Here is a 24,470-nt window from a genome sequence, read left to right as displayed (position 1 = left end):
GAGAAGGGAAGGTCTGAGTTAAATGCGGAGCGGTCTGTGTGCATCGGGCACTTCCTGTTTCTGATCTGTGGGTCTGGACTCTGAGTGGGCCAGGTGGGATTGCTGTCACAGGTTGTGACTGCGCTGGGCTTATGTGTCTCCCTGGAACGTGTCATGACTCACGTCTCGATCAGCCCAAACACATGTCTGTTTTTGTTGGCAAGTTTAAGGAGTTGAGAATAGACAGACCATTTAGCGCTTTCTGTAACACACGGCACCTGAACGTGGCTATGAATGCGGGGATTGTGTGGACTCGAGGGGTATAGAGTGCCAGTCATTACGGCCAAGACTCATAGCTCAGGTATGGAGCACCGAGGGGGAAGATCAGACGAGGTAATGTTTGGGGTTTGCTGTAAATTTCATGGACACCCCATTAGCTTGAGTGTGATTGGGGGTAGTTTTACCTGTTCTCTAGTTCACCAAGCCTTTGATGTAGAGCACATGTCATCAGGAAAGCAGGTATGCTGTTCATAGCGCGTGTGTTTTTGATAACGGGGTAAGCTTGAGTCGATGAAAATGAGGCTCACGATGGTGCTTTCAGGGAGGAAGGGCTCACGAGAGAGTCAGTTTTCTTTGGGGGTGTAGCCTCTGGGAGGTTGCTGCAGTGGACAGCCCTATGCTCGCCGCACACACACACACACACACACACACACACACACACACCCTGTGAAAGTGAGAGAAGGGTGTGTGTATGGAGGGTAACCCAGGGAAGAGGGAAAGGGGGGTGGTGTGATGGTGGATATGACCAAAGTATATTGTATACGTGTATGAAATTGTCAAAGCATTAAATAAAAATATTAAAGAAAAAGATATTATTTTCAGTGGCCAGATTTTGTGCACAGAGAACGGTCAAATCCTAAAGGGCAAACAGGACACAAGGTGGTTCTAGGAAAACTTACTAGGTTGCTTCTACGGCCACTCCTGTCTCCAGCTGTAGAACTTCGCATGAATGCTGTCTCACTGTCACACAGTTGCATGGGTTTTTAGGAGGGAAATTTTATTGAATTGACTTTATGTAGAAGAGCGTGAAAACAGGAAGAGCTTGCTGGCCTGTTCTTGTTGTTGTTTTCGATCATGTAATAACTCCGCAGCGTCGGTGGAGTTGAACAAAGTTATTACCTTTTTCTAAGACCGACTCTTAGAACTGTTCACAGTAGACGATTTTGTCTTGTTTAAAGAGGAATTTGAAGACGCTCTACTTTTCCTTCTGGGTGATGAGGAGCCTGTGGCCCTGTGGGCAGAGGTGGAGAGGGAGAAGGAGAGAAAGGGAAACCGTGATGAATCAGGAAACTATCTGGTTGGACCTGAGAGTCTGCTGGGCCATAGGTGTGAAGTTGCTTTTGAACTGGTTGGACCTGAGAGTCTGAGGGACGTAGATGTGAAGTTGCTCTGGCCTCCATGTTTCCTTTGGGTCAGCTGCTTGGATGGTTTTGTCAGATGCTCACACTCTCCACCCCTCCTCCTTCATCAGAGTTTAACTGCATAACCGAGAAAGCGTCTAAACAAAACCCTGTAGCTTTGGAGCCTGTCCTGGAACTCACTCTGTAGACCAGGCTGGCTTCGAACTCAGAGATCCACCTGCCTCTGCCTCCCTGAGGGCTGGGATTAAAGGCATGCACCACCACCACCTGGTACAAGAATTAAGGTTCTTGACATTTTCTCTGCTCTTCACATCACCATGTAGGGGTCAGTGACTTGAAGTCGCCTGTGGTTTTAACTGAGTTTAGATTTAAAAAACAAACAACTCAGGTGTGAGGCCCACAGGCTCAGTTAGAAGTCTCGCCTTGCTGTTTGTAACAGGTTACTATTGGCAAGTCATTAAGAGCTCTCTGCTTTAGTTTTCCTATCTGTAAAGTGGTAGCATTGATGCTTGTGTTGAAAATTTTTTGCAAGGATCCGAAATCATTGGAAGTAATGACTCAGAATAAAAATGGCAGTGGAGGTAGAAAGACTTGTGAGTTTGGAAAGGCAGGTTGGGAAGTTAATTAGAGGCCAAGAAGTAGATGATATTCTGAATCTGTTATACGAAATTTCATCTGCCCATCTCTTCACTGCCGCTGGCCTATTTGGCATATAGATTTCTAAGAAAGGATTTTAGCCATAATGAAGATGTCAGCTACTAAGGAAGGAACACGTGTGGGGACCCTGCAGAAGGTTGATTAGTAGCTCAATGATTTTTCTCCGAGCGCGGTCTCAGTTAACCTAGGTGGGTAGGGTGGTGGGTCAGCCTCAGAACTACAGTGTCTTGTGTCTGTCCACTTACTGTTCCTTAGCTCTGACCTCAGTTCCGCTTCCTAAACCAGAACACCCAGAAGTCTGCTCTCCAGTGCTGAGAAGGTAAAGGTTGTGCTTATGAGAATTTTATTAACCACGCCCTACAGGAATGAAGGGTGTGGGCGCTGGAGCCAGATGATTGTAGATTCGCATCTCCTGTCTTTACTAGCTGTGTGATTTTGGTTAATTAAGTTGCTGTGAACTGGGAGTAGTTGGGTGGGTATGAGGATTAGTCTGATGATGTCTGTGAAGTACTAATAGCTTTTTTCTTGACAAACAACCTGCCCTGGGCTGATGACAGGTATTGTTATCATTTCACTGAATATCTGACAAGCCACTCCTACTTGGGAATTTTTTTAAAGGTGTGGAAGAGGGCAGTTATAAAGAAGGTTTTGGAATACTGTGCTGGGTATCACTAGGTGTATAAGTAAAAAATGGGTCTAGAGAGCATAGATGACCCTTAACCCAGAAGAGCACATAAGGAGAAATGGAGTTTTAGTGGGAAATATGAGTTAAGTTTGATCTCTTAGGATTCGCGATCACACTGTGATTCATACGTCATCATCTGCCTGTGTTCGCACTGTATAACTTAATAAAATAACCCTCTCGCTCGGTTTTTAGGTGAACAGTATTGTCAGTGAGAGGAGCCAATGCCTTCCTAGCTCTGGCTATGCAGTAAGCACTTGTAAGCATCCTACATGTTTTAACTTAATTCCTGCATTCGCTCTAGAAGGAGGTATTGCTATTGTATGTGTCCCTTACATACAAGGGCTCAAAGGCAGGAAGAGAGAGAGGTTCAGCAACGTTGTCAAGGCTGTGCAGAATGTGTGAGCTGGGCTTGGGTGGGGATGGGGGAGCATGCTATAAATCAGACTGGTCATTAGACACCAGGTAAGGTAGGTAGCATTCCAGGCCATATTCCTGCCTCTGGTTTGACTTTGTAAGTGGTATGCTAAAGGCTTTTAAGCATTGTTAGGTGGGGGCTGGGGAGATGGCTCAGCGGTTAAGAGTGCTGTTCTCAAACCACAAAGATCGGAGTTCGAATGCTGACATCCACTCCATAGGCCAGGCATCTCTGAAAATGCCAGTATCCCCAGCTCTGAGAGAAGCTGAGACAGGAGGATTACTGCGGCTTTCAGGCTTCCAGTCCAGCCAAGAATTTCAGGGAGATGGCGTTGGTGGAAAGTGATGGACACAGCGAATATTCAGTGCCCCCTTCTGGTCCCTGCTTGTGTACACACCCACATAAACATGTCCATATATGCACATACACAGACATACAAACAAATGCATCTTTTGAAAAAGAATTGTGAGTTCATACTATCCACATGATTTTAAGCAAAAATTAGATATTTAAGTTTGCAGATTCCTAGGTTGATGGCCTCCTCCATAGAGCTGTCACAGAAGAGCTAAGAGTAGATGAACTCCCACAGATACCCAACGCTTGGAACGTGTGACATTTAGGAGAGGCCAGGCAAAAGAAAAGCTGACGTAGAGCAGGAACCATAAAAAAGGACAAAGGTGGCCATAGGAAGGGTGACCCTGTGTTGGGGTTGTTCGTCCCATCTCGGGCAGCAGGGTTGCACGGGTCGGCTGGGGAGTCTGCCAGGGCTTTCTGTGAACCCCGAGAGCAGTTAGAGCAGCAGAAGAGAGAAGGGATCCAGAGGGTAGAGCGTCGAGGATGACAGGGAAAGGGATGAGCTGCTGGTGACCATGGCCACACTGCCTGTTCCCTCAGGGAATTGATGGGGAAGGCATGGCACAGGTGCGGCCGGAGAAAGTTGTGATGAGGCAGTGAGTGCAAGGCGAGGGGGAGGACAGCGAGAGACAAGGTTGGGTGGAGGCCGGTGGGTTAATCGTGAATTCTAGAAAACTCTGCTTTCGGTGGGGTGGCAGAAAACACTCAGGGAAGTGGAAATAGCTCTTATGGGAAGGGTTGAGTTTTGAGTCAATTCCCTGTAGGCCGTCTTCGGTAGAGTAGGAAGCAGTGAAAGGAACTTCGCAGACAAGTTGCTCTGACTCCAGAGGAGCTGGCTCTGGGGATTATTGGCCAAGAGGGAAAGCTTGAAATAATGACAGAAGTCTCTCATCCACACAATACAAAGTGACATATTTACCAGGATGTGTCTCGGGGCAGTCGGTTAATTTATTGAAGTGGAAAGTTGTGGCAAGAAAAAAAGTCAGACAATGGAAAACTTGGTTTGTTTAAAGAAGAGATTTTTTAGACAGCCAGGCTTAATGGCGTAATGGTTCCCAGGCTAGCTTCTTAGGGAGACGTGAACATTCTTAGGGGTGAGAAGCAGCTGACTTTAGCCACACTGAGTCACTGGCTGAAGCTATCAATGCACCAGGAAGTGCTCTATGGGAAGGGGTTGTGAAACAGAGGCCATTGCACTAGATAGGAGTTTTGATAAGGTTGCTGTTATTTTTATTTTAACGTGTTATTTCCAGTCAGAGCCTCTGCTGAAAAGACATCAGGACGGAGCATAAGACTAAAGCAATCCAGTAATTAAGAGTGTGGCGCAGTGATGTCCCGTTATGACTGGTTTTGCATTTTGCTGTTTCTGTGATCAGCAGTCAGCCAAGGTCCAGCTATACTAAATCAAAGATTCCAGAAATAAACAGATTTTCAGTTTTAAATCATGTGCCATTCTTAGTAGCATGATGAAATCTCAGTCCATTCTCCGTTTGCCCGGGGTGGGAATCGTCTTTTTGCCCAGAGTTTTCATGCTGCAAATGCTACCTGCCAGTCTTGGCTCTGGCTTCCCTGAGTTCTCATGCAGGTAAACCTGAGGCAGGGACTGACTACCTGGAGATCGCTGTGATGTGGCCTACACAGTCTTGAAGAAATTTTAGTCAGCATTTTGTCTAGGAATTTTTACTTAGTGAAATTAAGATTTAGAAAAGATCTGGCTCAAGAACACCGAACTTATGCTGGAGAGGTTGTGGGGTAAAGGGAACACTCCTGCATTGCTCGTGGGAATGCAAGCTGGTACAAACCCTTTGGATGTCAGTGTGGTGATTTCTCAGAAAATTAGGAAACAACCTTCCTCAAGATCCAGCAATAACCACTTTTGGGTATATATCCAAAGGATGCTCAATTGTACCACAAGGACGTGTGCTCAACTATGTTCATAGGAGCATTGTTTGTCATAGTCAGAACATGGAAACAACCTAAATGCCCCTCGACTGAAAATGAATAAGGAAAATGTGGTACATTTACACAATGGAGTACTACACAGCAGAAAAATAATAATGACATCTTGAAATTTGCAGGCAAATGGATGGAGCTAGAATTTGAATGAGGTAACCCGGACCCAGAAAGATAAATATCATATGTACTCACTCATAAGTGGCTTTTAGACATAAAGCAAAGAAAGCCAGCCCACAAATCAGAACCCCAGAGAACTTAGACAACAATGAGGACCCTAAGAGAGACTTACATAGATCTATTCTACATGGGAAGTAGAAAATAGAAAAAGACAAGATCTCCTGAGTACCTTGGGAGCATGGGAACCTTGTGGGAGGATAGAAGGGGAGGGGAGAGAAAGGGAGGGGAGCAGAGAAAAATGTAGAGCTCAATAAAATCAACAAAAAAAAAAGATCTGGCTCCTTTGGGCTTTTCCTGTGGCGGAAGATGAGTGGAGAGCAAGCAGACTGGACCCGGAGGTGCAGAGGCTGAGTCTGTATTCACAGCGGGTGACCTTCTGTTCTGGTCCAGTCGTAGCTGTGCACACACAGCTGTCTGTGTTCACTGAACGCTTGCCTGACAGTCGGAATGCACATCTTTTCTTCTGAGAGATTCATTATGGAAGTTGGAGCTGCGCTTTGTAGCAATCCTCATTTACCTTTTTAGGAAAAAGGCTGGTGTCACCATGTGACACCATGTCCCCTCACCTGATCGTGATCTCTTTCCGAGCTTGTGTTTCCTGACCCTGTGCAGAGGGACTGACCTCTGGCATGCTTGACAGACATGAGTCCTCTTCCTTAATGGTTTCCCTGCTGAAATCGCCCTTCCCTTTGGAACTCAGCCAGAGAACTCTGGAATCGGGTAACCTGTGTTGTAGATTTTAAATGCAGCTACTTTGTAGGGGATGAGTTTAGGTTGGTCCAGCCTAACTCATTCGGTACTTTGAGTCTTCTAGCGCTAGGCATGTTTATTGCCGTTCATTTGGCGTGTAGTTGTTTCTCAAACTGTACGTTAGAGTAAGAACTTCGGTTGTGCTATCTCAAGTAATTCTGAAGGCCATAGAAGCATTGCTTGCTTTACAGATGAGGGATCCAAATGGTTTATGTCTAGATGTGTCTTACTTTTTCAAACAGATTCTGTGCTAGTTGAACACCTTGCCATTTTTGCTGAGACCCTAGTAGGCAGTAAATGAACACGTGACGAGGATAAGGCTTCTTGGGCCAGCGTGTGCTGAGGTCCTTTGTTGACTCCGTGGCTGGGAGAAAGGTGATCAGTAGGCAAGATGTGTAAGATAGGCGTCCCATGGAGAAGCATGGAGTACAGAATTGTGGATCTTGGGCTCTGGAGGCCTCATCACTTTCTTCGTCTGTTTGTCAAGTGAGGACAGTAGTAGTCTGTTTCTGTAGCAGTGGCTTGCAGTGAAGCTGATTTTGACTCACAGGAGACTGTTTTTGTGGTTCTTTGGTTTTTCTCTGTAGCTTTTTGGCCTGTCCTGGAACTCGCTCTTGTACACCAGACTCGCTTTAAACTCATAGAGATCCTTGCCTGTCTCTGCCTCTCGAGTGCTGGGATTAAAGGCGAGCACCGCCACCACCCGACTAAAAGAGACATTTGATGATGTTAGGAGACGTTTTCCATGTCACAACCTGGGGGTGGAAGGGAGTGCCTTTGTATCTTGTGACAGGATCCAGAGATGTATGTGCCTAAGTATCCCACTGAGGAAAGCTGTCCTGACAGCCTTGCCTGGTCCCAGATGTCTGTCGTAGAAGCACGAAGCTGAAACTCTATGGAGCACAAAGGTTTGCTGAAGTTAGCAGTCGCTATGAGAAGACCAACCTTTGAGAGGGCGAAGCCCCGAAGAGTTAATTTTGTGAGTGTTGCTGAGGCAAAGCCATGTGGTGTGAAGCTTCATGCTGTCCTGTTCAGAAGCAGACGGACTCACTGGAGATGGTTTGTTTATATCACACTGTGTACCAACATGAACTGGCTGTGTTATTCAGAGCTCTAAAAACAATTATTAGTTTTCAGGGTGTTCCTAGTAAACTTCCTGCTCAGCTAGTTTGTTTTGTGGAGATAATTTTGGTGTGTTGGCGTAAGTTCCCTGGTCGAAAAGGTTTCAGTTTATGAATTTCCAAAATATGTTTTGATGTTTGGGACATGCATCTTTTGTTCTGACTCAACAAGCCTAATGTTGTGCTAGGCCCAGTTCAGTACAGAGGCGCTTTTTTCCTGATGGTGGCCTTGGCTGCAGCTGACTCACTGTGTGAAGTGTGAGAGCCTTCAGGTTTCTACGTATGTATCGCTCATTGTGTAGTTACACTTGAAATTGTCATTTATTTATTTTTGTAATCACAGAAGTAATGTACCTTATAGATTTAAATAGTACAGGAAAAACATAATGACGATCTAATTTTAAAAATGTCACCAGGTCCTGGAGAGATGGCTCAGTAGTTTAGGGCACTTCCTGTTCTTTCAGAGGACCTGAGTTTGGTTTCCAGCACCCGCACTGGACAGTTCATAAATGTCTGTAGCTCCAGTTCCAGGGAATCCGGTACCCTCTTCTCGCATCTGGGTCCTGCCCTGTACATATGTGGCACACATACTTAAATTAACCCCTACCCCAACATGTGCATTCAAAATTTAAAAAAAAATCCCTGAACAAATCCAGGAAGGGAAATTAAAAACAAAACAAAACAAAAAGCCGGAGCCGTCAGCAGTCCTGCCACATAGGGGTATGTTTCTTTGCTGTGGGGCATGTTTCCTTTCAGTTTTTCTATTCATGTATTCTGAGTATATAATTTTGCTTCCCTCTTAAAAATTTAACGTTGCAGGGTGGCAATGGCAGACGCCTTTAATTCCAGCACTCAGGAGGTGGAGGCAGGTGGATCTTTGAGTTCAAGGTCAGCCTGGTCAACAAAATGAGTTCCAGGACAGCCAGGGCTGTTACACAGAGAAACTCCGAATCCTCCAAAGCATTGTTTGATTTGCACCTCTGAGCATCTGTGAGCACTGTTCTCAGGTGCTCTAGATTGTGGGACGTGTTGCGTGTTTTTCTGCTTTGGTGAACATTCGTGCTGTCGGCAGCCTTCTGAGTTTGATGTCTGTGCCGTGTTTGTGAGACGGAAGCTGCGTTAGAGGGTTTGGTTGGATGGAAGTCCTAGGTAGCAGTGCTGTAATTAGCCAGAATTAATTAATCTTTCTTTCAGTTTCGCTTTCATAATATTTGGGGGATTTTAAAAGAGAAAAGATATACTTTATCTTTTCTATGCGTTTGCTGTTAATGAGATCAAATGTGGGTCTATGACTAATGGCATGATGCTTTTCACCCATTTTGTCTATTGGGAATTATCATTTTTTTTATTTTTCATGAACTCTAATTCTTAGTTTTTGCTTATTTGCCCTCTATCAATTGTTGCACATATTTTAACCTAGTTTTCTTGTCTAATTTTTATTTTAAAACAACTTTATTTATATTTTATTTGTTTATATCTGTGTGTGGTTTCAGGCACATGCAGGCAGGCACATGCAGGCACGCAGGTGCCTGAGGAGTCTGACAAGGGGCTGTTGGATGCCCTGGAGCTGCAGTTACAGGTGTGAGGTGTGGAAACTGAGCTGTGGACCTCTGCAAGGCCACATGTGCTTCTTAACTGCTGAGCCGTCTCTCCTGTCCCTTCATTTATCCATTGTTGGCCACCTAAGATCTTCAGTTTGCCTCCGTCACTGTTAAAGTGAACTCGTTTTTCTCTGCAAGTTGCCGTTTGGTATAACCAGCGTTTAGAATTTTATCTCAGAGTAGATGACCACTGTTTCCTGGGGAGACTTGACCTCAGGCCTGTGTGCCTGCCGTGTCCTGGGGTAAAAGCCTTCATGGACACCTGGAGAATACACAAGGGATATTGGCAAGAAAAGATGATGCTCTTCCGGGCCAGGCTTAGCTTGATTGGTTTTGCTTCTAATTTCTCTTGCCTCTGGGTGGAAGGGAGTTTACCGGCTAATTAACTATGACCGGCAGCCTGTGACCTCCTATGATACAGAGTGCGTCCACAATCATTTTTATGTGTTTTGTCTATGGGAAGGTAGAGAAAGCAGGGACTGGGACAGGTCCCATCTGTGCCTGGGCCCTGCCCCTTCCGGCTTTGCTGTCTAGTCTTACCAGGCCTTGGACCTTCACTCAGTTGCTCAGCAGCTGTACCAACCCAGACTCAGAGAGGAAAGCAACGCTCATGAAACACTTGGCAGTTTTGGCAAGGCCTTTCACTGTGGCTTTTATAGTTGCTTCTCACCTCAACGTTATGAGGTTAAATACCATTTTCATCTCCATTAATTTGGGAGGAAACCACCACTCAGTGGAGGCATCCTTAACACAGCTTCTGGTTCCAGGGCTGATCTGCTCCACGTGGGGACAATCCCATCATTGTAATGTGGACTTGTAAGTTCCTGGTGGAGCGAGTAGGTAGAGCATGTAGCATCAAATATTTCAGGTTTTGGAATCAGATGTCCCTTGGATAGAATCCCAACATACTCTTGTTTTAGGATTGTGGCTCTGTTCCGTACTTACCTTGAGCTCTGGCTTCTCATCAGTAGGGTGAAATATCTTTACCTCGTAGGACTGTTGGATTAAACTGAAATGTCTGGCATGATATCCAGCTCATTTGCTTAGGAGTTCAGTAATGATTCTGTCCTAGCTGAAAACCAAAATTGCAGCCTTTTTGTTGTTATTGTTGTTGTTCAAAAGTTTTAAAATAACTGGTAAACTTACTTTGAATTTTTTCAAATTGAAAAAAATACAAATATTGCTTGTATTTTGATGTGAGGAAGTTTTCTTGTTCAGTGTGTTTTCTTTTCTGTTTTGGATAAGTCACCTGCGTCTTTCAGGTCTTTTTGCTTCAAGAGTTTGATGATGAGTCACCAGCTTAGGACTGTGCCCGCAGCCAAAGCAGAGTGTGTTTTGTCTGTTCCTGGAGGAACACAGCTCTCGTGAAGGGCAATAGCTCGGTTATTCCTTTGCACATAACAAAGATTTTTGGCATTCTTGAAAGAGTTGTGACTTGTCCATGTTTTATAAATAGAATAATGAGAAAAGATAAAGTTGCTAAGCTTCAGAGAACAATAAACTTCAATTTTCATGCTGTTTAAAAGTCAGGTTTGATTGGCGCTTACGCTAAGCCCTCGTGACGTGATGAGGCCGTCACTGATAGAGAGGCTTTTCTGCCTGAGTTCAGCACAAGGTTGTCTTGCCAGTTAACTTCTGTTAAACTGTGTGTTTATTCAGGCTTTGCCATTAAATAAGTTAGGCCAAGTAGTTAAATGCTTTCAGAATTCTAGTCCAATATAGTCTTTATTCTACAGAGTTAAAGATACTTGTTGGGAATCTCCTTTAAAATAGTGTTTTTTAACTTCATGTTCTATTTGTTTATTTTTGGTCCCTGACGTCATGGTTGCATTTAATATTTTTAAGAGATTTGTTGTTTTATGTGTATGGATGTTTTACCTGCCTGCATGTCTGTGCACATGTATCTTAGTGTCCAAAGAGTTCAGAAGAGGGCATTGGATCCCTTGAAACTGGAGTTACAGACAGTTGTGAGCTGCCACGTGTGTGCTGGGAGTCAAATCTGGGTCCTCTGAAAGAGCCATCTCTCCAGCCTTGTGGTTGTAACAGTAAATCAGCTCAGTATTCTAAGAGTAGATGGGCTGCCCTCATGGAGGAATGTCCTCACGGATGCTTCCTGGGCCGATGACTGGCATCCGAGGCTTTGTTCTGCCAACTTGGATAAGTTCCTGTGGTGTTTCACCTCCTTTCCTGTATCTTGGTAGGAATGGAGAAAAGATGGGCAATTTTCCTTTATGTTATTTATATACATCCATAAATTATAATTTTAATATAACTTTGGATGTGTATGCTCCTTATGTAAGACATGGATACAATAAGCATCAATGATTATGTAGATTGATGTGATTTCTGTGTTCCCTTACATGTCTAGTGTTCAGGGAACAATGTACATTCGTTGGCCAAATCTTGTGATGATGCAGACTGAGTCTGGGACATTGTAAAATGCTATGTTCAGGTTAATGATCAGTAGGAATTATTTTCCTAAAATTCCAGGCTTGCTATATGGTTTCTTGATTGGACGTCTAAGTGGACGTTTGGGGACAGAGGTGGAGAGGTTGGACGTAACAGTGGGGAAAGTTGATATGGTGAGGAGAGAATAGAAGAAAAAACCGGTACTGATTTGACGACTAATTGGTGGGTTCGAGGACTGGAGAGATGCTTCATGATCCTGAGGTGGGAAGCCAGCAGGCAGCTCTGTGCTGGTCGCGTGAAGTCATGGCACCAGCCCATTGAGCCAAGGCAGGGGTGGGATTTGCCAGGTGTCTTGTTGGCTGGTTGGCCGCTGGAGTGATTCGTGTCTGCCTGAGCTGTGTGGTAAGACCTACACGAGGCTCTCTGTCGACAGCGTGAAGATCCCTTCTGACTTCTGTCCCGCACCTCTCACTGCAGGAACAGAATGCCAGCTTGGCGTGAGTGAAATCCTGCAAGCGCCTCAAATAACAGCAGCAGCACCCGGTGACCAGGGACAGTCTTTTCTAGGGGCAGCTATGGTGACTAAGAAGTCTGAGCTGTCTAAAGCTCTTTCTACTCCCTTCCGCACAGATGCATTTGACAAGAAGTCGATGAGCGAGCGAAGTTCAGTGCTGGTGAATTTAATGCTTTCAGCCTCCGTCAGCCGTGCTTTTGAAACAGCCGTGCTGTTGTGGGCTGTATCAGCAACAGAAGGTCTAGGTTGTTCAGAGTCAGTCAGAGAGAGACACAGAGATAGATAGGGAGATAGGCAGGGGGGAGAGAGACACACACACACCCAGAGATCGAGATAGATAGGGAGGGAGTGTGAGGGAGGGAGGGAGGGAGGGAGAGATTCTGATGATGATGATGTTGATGATGATGATGTGTGTGTGTGTGTGTGTGTGTGTGTGTGTGTGTGTGTGTGTGAGAGAGAGAGAGAGAGAGAGAGAGAGAGAGAGAGAGATTGAGTCCTTTGATGCTGTTTGATTCCTCCCCAGAATTTTGAGCCATTAACGGTCCTTGGGCTTATGAAATATTTATTGATCTGTAGCATGAACGTGGGAAGTGGGAAAGTAAGAAGGAACCAGGTTTAGTGATATTTCATTTGTATTTTAATAAATAAAGCTTATCTGAAGATACAGAGAGTAAAACAGCCCCACTGATCAGCCTTACAGACCAGGTAGTGGTAACACACACCTTTAATCCCAGTAGCCACACTAGTGGCCGTAGAAGCCAGACAGTAGTGGTGCACACCTTTAATCCCAGCCCTAGAGCCGGGAGGAGACAGCTCTCACACACAGTCTCATTCTGAGATTCCTGGAGGCAGGATCTCCCATTTTCGGACTGAGGTAGAGGTAAGAACCAGTGGCTGGCTGCTTTGCTTTTCTGACCTTCAACTTGAACTCTAGTTTCTGTCTCTGGGTTTTTATTCATCTTGTTACAACCAAGCTTTCAGGGACTTTTATACAAGTTTGAAGAAGTACATAGACAAATTGGAAATGAGCAGAGTTTTATAATAATAATCCTGAGTGTTCGGAGGGAGTAAAAGGAAGGGGGAAAATGATGTAATTATATTATAATGTCAACAACAATAATAATGAAAGACTCCAAACCAAGAGCCTGGCAGTCTGACCCCAATGTTGGTAAGTTGTGTGGTCTTGGACAAGTCACACGGCCAGTTGTAGAGTGAGCGTAATTATACCAGGCCAACTTTCACAGGGAAGGCTGTCAGGCTCAAAGATGAGATGAAATGTAAGATGCAGGAAATCGTTAGGCAGAAATGTAAGGTTAGGAATGCAAGGAGAAGTCCACTTCTCCCCTGTAAATCTCCTGACTCCAGTCCTCTGGTGATGAGAGCAGACACTGCTTTTCCTACTCCTGGTGCTGTGGCAGGTCTCCTTTCGTCCCATGTCCTTACCCGGACTAGAGCCTGTATGGATCCCTCCCTGGCCCTGCTGTGGTCCCTCCTCCTTCTGTCCGCTCTCTTGGGGATGCAAGCATGATGACCATGTATCAGTCTCAGCCCAAGCATTGGGCCTGTTACTAAAGGTCGTCTTGTCGTTCAGAGCTCAGTGTGCACTTGAGATAGATCTGTTCTTGACAGGTAGCTTCGCAGAGGGAGTCCGCTGGGGTTTGAGGGTGAACTCGGCAGTGCCAGCTTTGGCACCCCTTGTAGTAGCGGCAGTTCATGGTGCCATGTGATGTTACAGTGTGCAAGTTGTTAGTTTCGTTAGGTCTCGCTGTACTGCCTTGTGACCGTGGTGTGCTCCCGTGGCTGCTGACTAGCTTGCACTGCTGTTCAGAAAGGGACCCTAGCTGATTGTCAAGTATTTGTAGTTTTTAATGGAATGGCCATCTGACGAGTCTTTTTCGAATTTCAGCCTTCATGAGACTTCAGAGGGGACCTGTGGTGTCCTCGGCACAGCTCTCTGACCCTAGGTGGCCAGCACATGTCCTGCACTGGGGTCACTGGAAGCCCTAAAGTGGTGTCCAGTGGAGCTGCCCTGTCTGTGAGACCATCCCGAGGGTCTCACCAGTAGGAAGGGAAACAAACACAGTCGTGGATTTGGCAAGACACTTTACTTTAGTCTGCAAGTCAGAAAATTTGGACCCTGTGGCTGAATGGAGGGGGAAGAGATCATAACCCCTTTGTTAATTATTAAACAGCAGGCCTACGGCTTCTTAGGAGTTCACACACTACTTGGTGATAGTTTTGCTTCATTGTGGTGTCGTAGGGCCTCACTTCTGTATTCGTGAAATGGCTGATCCCCAAGTGGAGTAATTTTCCCGGCCTGAATTGCTGCACGATCAGAATATTAACCCTATAAGTATATAAACGCCTTGGTTTCTGAAGCACTTGGTTTCTGTTGCTCTTACAGACTGATGGCCGTCATCACAAAAGACAAACAAGCAGGAAAGGCACAGAAATTGCAGCCCAGAACCTTCCAGGAAACGGGAGTGGAGGGCAAACGGAGGAGATGGTGTCTCCTGCTGGGATGTTTCAGTCCTTGCTGAGGGCTGAGATTTATGTGTCTGTTTCGGTTACTCTTCCTGTCACTGTGACAACCACCTGGCAGAAGCCATTGAAGGGAAGAGATTTGTGGCTCATGGTTTTGGGGTTCAGTCCTTGATGGCAGGAAAGGCATGGCCGAGAAGTTCCGTGTCTGTGGTCCAGCTCCTCACAATAGTGGTCAGGCCAGGAACTAGAGAGCTAGGCCCGAGTCCAGAGAGAACCTTCCTTCCAAGGCTTATTCTAATGACCCACACCCCAAAAGTTCTACAGCGTCCCCCAAGTAGTCAAACTGGCAGGAGACTAAGTCTTTAAAGCATGAGCCTGTTAGGGACAGTCCAGATTCAAACCATAGCAGAGTTCCCTTGCCAAGAGACCAAGTCTGTCTACTTTCTGGCATTTCCAGAAGCCAATTGTGCTCAGCAAATTTCCGAAACTGTCATGGTTTGTGGTGTGAGTGAGTAAGGCCAAAGGAACACACACTTCGTCGTGCACAAGCCCAGAGTGAGTCATAGCGGCAGAAGTGAGCACAGATCTGCTTTTCTCTGTCTTAATAAGTGTGCAAGAATCGTCGGTTCCGTTCACCCAATGTGTCACTAGGCTGGGTGTCCTGCAGGACCTAGTGATGAGGATCCCTGTGGTTTGGCCTTGACACACAGCCAAAGCGGGTGGTATGCTGGTGTGTTGACGTCTGTGTCTATGTGATATGTGTGTGTGTGTTTGTGTGTGTGTGTGTGTGTGTGTGTGTGTGTGTGTACGTACACATGGGCATGTGCTGGCTTCCCAGGAAGCCTCCCTCAACCCCTGGACAGCTTGTGTAATCTGGGCTTTGATCTGTGTTATCAGGCGGGAACTCTCTGTGACCAGGTGGAAGAAGGTGTTACCAACCTGTTTCCATGATGTTTGTAATGGGAAGATAAATAGTTCGCTGTTCTCTCTTCAGAAGACAAGCAGACTCAGGTTGCCATGGAGACAGGTTTTGTAAAAAACACCCTTCTTTGAACCCCTTAAAGGGATGTCGGCAGTTTGATTGTTGGGATGTGAAGTGGCTGATCTGCCAGGTGGTTTACTGTATTAGCTAGGAATAAGAGAGCACAGAATTAGAAGCTCAGGTCTCCCCAGGTGAGGATTTGTAGCACCGCGGTAGAGAAGATGCCTCTCTGGAGTGTGCTGCCCCGGGAGACGTGGGTACTCTTTGTCACAGTCTTTGCCGTTCTCACTTGGTCTTTTGAACATGCCTGTACCCATGCACCTACTCACTGGCTGGAGTTTGAGGACCACCTCTCGAGGGATCCCCAGCTGTGGCTTGTCATTGTGACTCACGTCCCCACAGAAGATGAAAAAGAGTTTCCTGGCAGGAAGCGAGGTGCTGTGCAGAGAGAAAGGACTATTGTTAGGAGAGAAACTTTGGAAGAACCAGAATTTTACAAAGTCTATCAAGAAGAGCTGGACCAGAAGTGATCTGCAGAGCATTTCATAGACATCTGGGAAATAAATCAGGACAAGAAATGGAGAAAGGTCAAATGAAAAACCCTGTCACTGAGGGCTGACTGGCTGCAGACTTAGGAAAGAGGCAGAGCCGGTTGGGCTTAGAAACCATCGGAAACTCTCACTCATGCGGTACCACAGCACAACACCCTCTTACCCCACCTTGGCCTCCTCCTTCTGCTCTGGGAAGGCCTGACACATCACCCAGAGAGGATGCTCTTGGCTGTTTGGAGGGTGGGACCTTGAAGTGTGGGGGAGATTTGCTTCCTTTAAGCTGATAAATTGCGTAATGTCCCCAGGAGGTAGGACATAGTACTGAAGGGCAGACTTGTAACCCGGCCTTCTTAGACACTTGGGCCTCAGGAAATTAGGTTATTATGAAAGAATTAGCTGATCATAACGAGAAAACACTCAAGATTCTTGTTATTACACTCTAAGAGTTTTAGCTGAATTTGTAAAGAGCTCTTTCCTGTCTTCCCAGGTCCCAGTGTCTAGACTTTGAGCCAGAGTTCAGCCACTGCCAAGAGCTGGGATTCACCAGTGTGGCCTGGTTAGTAACCTTGGGCTTTGGGTGGGGCAGATCCTCACAACGTGTGTTGAGTGTGAGCATATTGCTCTTTTGGAGGGTTTCTGTGTTTTGTTCCTGATCTTTGCAAAAAATGAGGCCAACCAGGATTTCTGCACACTCAAGCATGTTAGCCAAGCATTTCCAGGGCAAGTGGAAATAATAATAATAAGGGTTGTTAGATAAAATACATGGGATACATCTCCTGTGTAGGAGATCCTGGGTGTGTAAAGCTGCTGGCCGTCTGTGTGGTTATTCGTGGTTTGTTATACAAGCGTGTGCTAGGGGTTAGGGTTATTTATTTTTTCTGTAACTCTAAGAGATGTGGGCAGTATTAATTTTATGATTAACTTATAATTTTATAGATATAAAGTAGCTTGTCTAAGATGAACACTGAATGGAAGGCACCACTGATGATAAGATACTTTCTAATTTGTCAGAGAGTAAAATGTGAAAAGATAACCTTTGTAATTAATGACTCTGTAAGCAGCAGAGCCTCGATTCTGCTCCAGCCCAGCGACACCTGCCTGTTTTAGATCCTGTGGGTACCCCCAACACTGTAGCACACAAGTACTTTACACCTCTGATTTGTAAAGCAAATTAAGACAAGCACAAAGAATAGACAGTTGCCACGTGTAAGTCTTAAAAGACTGGCAATAATGATAATAAGTTGACATTTATTGGCTATTGTGGCAAAGCTTTCCTTTGCTTAGATCCCTAGGAACATTTCTGATCTTTATAACGGTCTGAGATGGACTCGCTCTTCTGTAGGCAGTGGGGATAGGCTCTCTCTCCATTTTTTGAAAAACTTACTTTATTTTAAATTATGTATATGCATGTATATCTGTGTCTGGGTTTATGTGCCCAAGAGTACAGGTGCCCATGGAGGCCAGAAAATCCCTGGGAGCTGGAGTTAAAGGTGGCTGTCAAGAACCACATGATGTGGGTGCTGGGAAGCAAGCTTGGGTTCCCCGGAAAAGCGGCTGGCGTTCTCAGCTGCTGAGTCATGCCCCTAGACAGGTACTTAGTCCCATTTTCACATGAGAAACAGATGCACAGACTATCAGCGTAATTAACCTTGGGACAAGGCCATGTTAGCTAGTACTAAGTGTGAGTCCTGTACCACAATTGTCAGATTTATTTTTAATCGTGACAGAACCTGGTTTGGGTTCCACAAGTGTGTGTTCTGGTGAGGATAGTCAGAGTTCCCTGTGGACACATAATCAAGAGTTCTGTAGGGGTCAGGCAGGATGACCCAAGGGTGGTGATACTGCCTTAACTAAGATGGGAATGTTTGTCTGTTCATCCTAGTAACCGTTCTGCCAAAAATAGTCACACTCGTCCTGTGGTACAGACCTCCTCTGGTTCTAGGTCTCTTACACTGGCTTAGCGTGAAGGAACTGGCTTTATTTATAATTTAGATCTTTCCATGTCCTAGAACAATTAAGGAATTGCACGGCAGTGTCTAGGAGAAGCTTCAGGAGTCTCGCTAAAGGTTGACCAAGCAGAGAATCTTTGCTGCCCAATTAATCTGAATACAACTGAACCTAACTGCAGTCTGGTCCTTGGCTGTGGTGGAGCAGTGGTGGATAGGAAGTCTAGAGGAGCACAGCGAACATGATACGGAGGATGGTGGAAGGCCAGGTGATCCTTCCTGCTGGCCCTCAGCGGTGCTGCGGCTGTAATTGTTCACCCCGGGCTGGCACAGCGCACTCGCACCCCGATGAAAGCCGCCTGTGTCGGCCTCTGTTGGTTCTGCTACAACCTTCCCTGATTTACTGGCTGCCGCTGTAGTCTGTCAGCCTCGAGCCTGAAGGCCGTGGCTGCTGGGCTGGATACCCTGTGTACGTCATGTGCAGTGACATCATGAGTACCCTTTGCAGAGTTCTCTGTGGGTGGAATTGCTGTGCTCCTTGACGTGTGTGAGACAAGTCCCCGGAACTCGAGTTCCTAGCAACCCCGTGATGGACTTCCTGTGGTTTGGTGACCTAGGAGTTATAGAGAAAGTAATTCTGGTCTGCAGATCTTACCTGCAGTGACAGGGAAAGGCCACTGATAAAGGGCACTGATTACACAAAGCCTTATTCTCGGGGGGACAGGGACAGGAATGGAAGGAGCACCACTCGCGTCACCTGAATTTGGTCCTTTCAGCAGTTCTTCATCCATTTTAGTACATTTTCAGTGACCCTCTTTGTGAACAGACAGGTGTGATTTCTTTTCTTTCTTTCTTTAAATTTTTCTGTCCCCCTAGACATTCCAGATTGAATAACTAAATGCTTTAAGAATTGTGCATTATTTAAAACCCGTTTCAAGAGGCAGTGGATCAGTAATTCTTGCTGAGTATTTTGGATAAAACCTGCCGTCTCACAGAACTAACTGAGAAGGGCAGAAAACGCATCTTGCAGGAGTGCTAGTATTTCTACACAGTTCCCATCTGGTTTGCCCAAGGTGCGTAGCTGTAAGGAGAGTGGCTTCGACTGGGAGCTCAGCAGCAGCATCGACTGCTGGTCCTGCTGGAGTTCCCAGGTCCTGCAGACAATGCACAGAGTCATCTGAAAGAGCGGAGTGGCGGCAGGGAGTGCGGGGGTGGCATTTCCCCCAGCAGTGTCTTCCTTACACCTGCTTTCCCCAGCCTTCTTGTCCCGGTGAAGCGGTTCACTCCACTTAGAGCAAGTTGCTTTCTGAAGTTTCGTCAATGTTTTTGGTAGAGAGATGCACATTCAGAGATAATTTGGAACTCGGTAGCACTTGCCACACGGTTCTTAGTCAGCGTTTGTATCGGTGACTGGCTGGAAGCTGTGGCTGAGACATGTCTGGGAGAGACAACTGGTGGTTGTCAAAATTCACAAAACAGCCTGAAAGTTGATAAAACTTTAACAGCTACGTCATAGAAATTTACACTTTTGAAAGTATCTAAAGCGGGGGTGATTTGGTTTGCTTCCAACGTGGTTCAGCACAAACCAAATGTGCAGTGTCTGTGCTAAGGGGAGTTAACCCAGCCGGGGTTAACAGATCAATGCAAGTTAGTGTTTGAGTCTGTAGTTAATGGCTCTTTGTGCTCCCGGCTGGAGACGCTGCTGCATCTGTTTGAAGAGGAATGCTGCCCAGTTGGGGTGTTTCCAGTGCTGGAGTGGACATGATGCTGACCCGAGGACTGCGAGTTGTGCTCTCATGGGTGTGGTCGGAAGAGCTGGAGCTCTGGAGCCCGTGGAGGTTAAATCAGGGCTGTTGGTATCACACACCAGTCTGTGTGCCAAGCAGAAGGAATCGGCTTTAGCATCTTTGATCCTGAGAACAGTCTTAATAAGAGCACGGGGTGGAGTCAGGCCTGAGCCCAGGACGGCAGCCTATGACAGCCTAGCGTCTCAGAACATACATTGGCCAAGGCCGATGAGTGGAGCATGCCTTTGACATGTGTTACTCAGCACTCAGGAGGTAGAGATGAGTTCAGGGGCAGTCTGTAGAACAAGACCCTATGTAAGCCAAGTCAAATCAACCACTAGCCATCCTGAAAAATACTTAGATCGTGATCCTAGCCACTGGCTCTGGTCTCGAGGTTCTATGGTCTTGTAACTATTCCTGCCCCACTGGCCTTGCCGAGCATCATTTACGTCTGGAAGAGAAGTGGCCCATAGACTCTAGTGTCTCACACGTCATAGGAAAAAAGTGCAGCGGTTTGTGCCTGAGGGCTGCTGAAGAGGCTTTGGAACTATTCTGGAGGTGGTTTGTCCTATTCCTGCCAGAACCCTGGAGTTTTCATTCCTTTGTTTGCTTTGGTTTTACTTGAGTGGATGAAATAGCGGTGATTATTGTATGCAAAAAATATGACTGCAGTTTTTTTCCCCCTGATGTGAAAACTGAGCCTTGCTTGGCAGATACTGTGCTTTTTCTTTGGAGGAAAACATAAATCAGGATTGGAGGTAAAGGGTCTTTAGACTCAACTCTTTCCTCTTTCTCTGCAGAGGAACAATTGCTTGGGTCTGAAACAGCTTGGGATTGATGATCCAGAATTAAACTTTTTGTTAGTGAACTTGCATTACCATGGTCTCAAAGTCTATTAAAAAGTATTTTGAGGCATAGGAGCTCCCGCTTTATGCTCATTCGTTTGATCAAAAAATAAGGCAAGCATATGTTTGTTTTAAGGCCACCATTTACGTAAAATTGTAGTTCATTTTTTGCCTCAGGTATTATATTTTATGTTTATGAAAATGCACGTATGTAGGTGTGTGCTTAGGGTTGAAACGACTGTAGGGAAAGCAGTTACTTGTCAGAGTTAAACTTAGCCGGTGTTTGGAACTTAATTGTGAAGCTTAAGTTGAATTATGAATAATGAAGACAGAATATTTTGGGATTAGCAGCTTGCTTAGTGACTCAAGCTGCTTCCTGAAGACATCTGTTGCTATTGGGATAAAGCAGTTTCTTGGCATAAAATGCTGATTTTGAGTAATCTTTTTGCGGTTGATAGGCTAATTTTAAGATCTTCTGGAGAAACAAAATCCGTCGGTGTAGGCTTTTAATTTCTCACGGTCGAACTTTAAATTAATTTCTGACTCGCATGTAAATGGCTAATACGATTTCCTTTTTCCACCCCGAGTAGCAAAGGTCATCAGTGTTCATTTCAGTATGCTAATGAAACATGTAGATATTTTACAGAGCAAGCTGTCTAGTGTGGAGCTTTGAGCCTTGTTGCTGTTCTCTGTGTGATGGTATTTGCTGTCACAGATGGAGAGCTGGGTTTGCAGTGTCACCGCACAGCCACCGTAATAGCCAGAGAGCTGTGAAAGACCAGGTTCCCAGCTGTGCAGATTTCATGGTAGAGCCTCCATAGGAGGTTTGGTTACGGGAACTGAAAATTCCAAATGGAGTTTTATTACTGTTTCTTGTTCTGTACGACATTGTCCTTTCTTCTTGAGGGCAGGAAATCCAGTGTAGTTCTGAGTTCTAATCCTCGACGAGGAGAGGTGTTGGAAGGACCGATGATGACCTAATGGACCATCTCACCTTATGCTTTAGTTTTCAGACAAGATGCCTTAGAATGGTCTGGAGCGAATACATTTGCTAGGGCATATGTGTTTGAAGGGCGAGGGAAGGACTGGGAATCTTAAGAACTCAGTGAAGACCCAACCCAACCCATGCCCTGTAATGGTGTTTACAATATACCTCAATGACTTGGATTTTATTTCTTTAATTTGAGAATCTCATATTGTATTGAATCCTCTTATGAGGAAATCCCTTATGACTGACTTCATAGGCACTTTAGGAAAAATGAATCTCCTCATTTCCTGATTATTTATTTATTTTGATTTTTTTGAACAAGGTTTTTGTGTGTAGCCATGGCTGTCCTGGAACTCGCTCTGTAGACCAGGCTGTCTCAAAGTCAGAGATCCGCCTGCCTCTGCCTCCCAAGTGCCTCCCAAGGGATCAAAGCTGTGCATCACACCCAATGTTTGATTCATTTTTAAATTAGTGAATGACAAACTTTTCTCCTATAGACCTTATTTTTTTTTGTAACAAACTGGAAGTTTTGGGAGTAGCTTCATATTAACAGTGTTTGCTTTTACACGAGGAAAGGGAGTGATTGGGAAAGTGAAGAGACAGGACTGGGGGTGTTTACCAGGCACATCTCCTGCTGTAAAGCTCCGCTTTTGTATTCAGTGTCCGCTATCAGTGCTATTTTTACTTTTCAGCCAGGTTGGACGGTGTCCAGCCTTGTAGGCATGTACGTTTTGTCTGTTTAAGTGCTAAACTGTTCCCTGGAGATTCTATACTAGAAACGAGTGATTCAGATTTGTTAGGGACAAGCTTACAATTATTGGAGCAGGAGCTGCCTTCTGCAATTCCATCGACTCGGGAGAATTCCCACTGTTTGAGAATTCTAAATGGAGCCTTTGATGGGGTGTGTTGGAGTGTGAGCGGCTGAATTGCGTTGGTGCCATATCTCTTGTGAGCACTTTGTGAGCGTGCCCGTGTGCGTGTGCGCCATTTCTCACACCTTTCCCTTCTCCTGAGACCTGGGCTTTTCCAGAAACCGTTTGGTCCTTGGAATATGTAACTCGTGTTTGAATGAACAAGGCTACTTGCAGTCAGATCCTATAATAAAAAATGGGAAGAGTTGCTCGTCATCTTCCTCCTCCCCGGGGGAATGGCGGTACAGGAAAGCGGACGTGATTGTGCTTTAGTGTGCTTGTATGTGTAGAGTCACACACGATATCCTGTACAGGTCAAGAAGTACCTTACTCTTGTGGGGGTACTTGTTGGGGAAAATGATTTTAATAGGTAATTCCCTCCCCTCGCTGCCCCAACACACACATCTGTTTATACTGGGTAAGTTATAGATGTGTGCGTTTGTGTGTGTGTGCACGCTTAACTGTGTGAGGCCGGAGGCTGGTATTGTGTGTCTTCCCTGTCACTCTCCACCTTACTTTCTTGATATGAGGTCTCTCATTAAACCTGGGCCTCATTAGTTGGTTGGCTGCGATTCCAGGTGCACGATGCTGTCCTGGGCATCCTTGTAGGTGCAGGGGATCTGAATTCAGGTCCTTATGGCTGACACAGTCGGCACTTTCAGCCATCTCTGCAGCTCTGCTCATAATAAAGTATTACCAAATCTGTATGCAAATCTCATCCATGGCAAATTCTGATGACAATTATAATAGCTTAATTTCTTTATTAAACACACAAACACATTTTCACTAAGATTCCCTCATGTTTCCTGAGGCCCGAGGAGTGTGATGGCCCCGGAGAGAGAAAAGTTAACTGAGTCACACAGTACCAGAACCCTCTGCTATTTCACAATTGGATCATAGGGATACCTATGGTATTAGAAGACCTAATTATAGTTATGCTTCATGGCATAATTACAAGCTTCTCCTTCCAGACACGAAAATTAAATAGTGAAGTTTCTATGCATATACGTAGCACCAGTGGGAACGAACCCTGCTATTTCCTAACATAAAAAAATAAGTGTAAGTGGGCTAAGTTGACATTCTCCAGCGAGGAGGACACAGACTGGGAGGAGGAGAAGTTGTTTCTTCCTCCTCCTCAGAACCCAGAAGACCATACTGATGTACAGTGGAGCCCCAAATGCCAGTGGCCGTGGCTTCCCCTAAGGACAAAACAGACAGAGTCTGTGCCGTGGTCTTTGTACAGAGATGTGCTGGTGGGGACGTCACACGCTCGAGGGTGTCACAGACAGAGTCTGTGCCGTGGTCTTTGTACAGAGATGTGCTGTTGGGGACATCACATGCTTGAGGGTGTCACAGCATTTGAAACTCTGTCCTCCTGTGAAATATATTACATTTCTATCGAGACCAAGGTTTTTTCTTTATTTTCAAATAGTTGATAATCTTTTGTTTTAGAGTCAAATGATTGCCAGGTATAGTAGCTTTGACCTGTGCTCAGAAGGTAGAGACCAGAAGACCGGGAGTCCAGGGTCATCCTCAATTACATTGTGAATTTAAAGCCAGCCTCAGCTACTAAGGCAAGGTCCTGCCTCAAAGAACCAAATCATTCATTCACAAATAAATAAATAGATAGATAAATAGATATAGGTGTTGCAAGGAGATGGGCTGCTTGTCCATCCCGGCTGCCCGGCTGCTTAGCCCCGAAATAACCACACAGAAACTGTATTCATTAAAACACTGCTTGACCCATTAGCTCTAGCTTCTTATTGGCTAACTCTTATATCTTAATTTAACCTATTCCTATTAATCTGTATATCACCACCAGTTCGTGGTCTACCAGCAAAGTTTCAGCCCATCTGTCTCCAGTGGTGGATACATGGCATCCCCAAACTCCTCCTTCTTTCTCTCAGCATTCAGTCCAGTTCTCTCTGCCTACCTAA

The 24,470-nt window shown here is 45.5% G+C and overlaps 1 protein-coding gene across 20 annotated transcripts in view; it reads left to right on the top strand.

The window, feature by feature from the left end:
- Ppfibp1 (PPFIB scaffold protein 1) overlaps nt 1-24,470 on the top strand; it is a 142,898-nt gene that overhangs the window by 4,886 nt on the left and 113,542 nt on the right. For 4 of the 20 annotated variants that reach the window (XM_085687374.2, XM_085687379.2, XM_085687373.2 and 1 more), the window contains exon 2: nt 16,544-16,612. The exons of the other annotated variants lie outside the window; for them this stretch is intronic. The gene's annotated coding sequence lies outside the window, so the exon portion shown is untranslated. The remainder of the gene's footprint in view (nt 1-16,543; nt 16,613-24,470) is intronic. 20 annotated transcript variants of the gene reach the window in all.

This window comes from Myodes glareolus, chromosome 3 (assembly GCF_982192425.1).
Source record: "Myodes glareolus chromosome 3, mMyoGla1.1, whole genome shotgun sequence".
Classification (NCBI taxonomy): Eukaryota; Metazoa; Chordata; class Mammalia; order Rodentia; family Cricetidae; genus Myodes; species Myodes glareolus.
The sequence above is the reverse complement of the archived record's forward strand: the minus strand, read 5'-3'. Positions and strand labels throughout refer to the sequence as shown.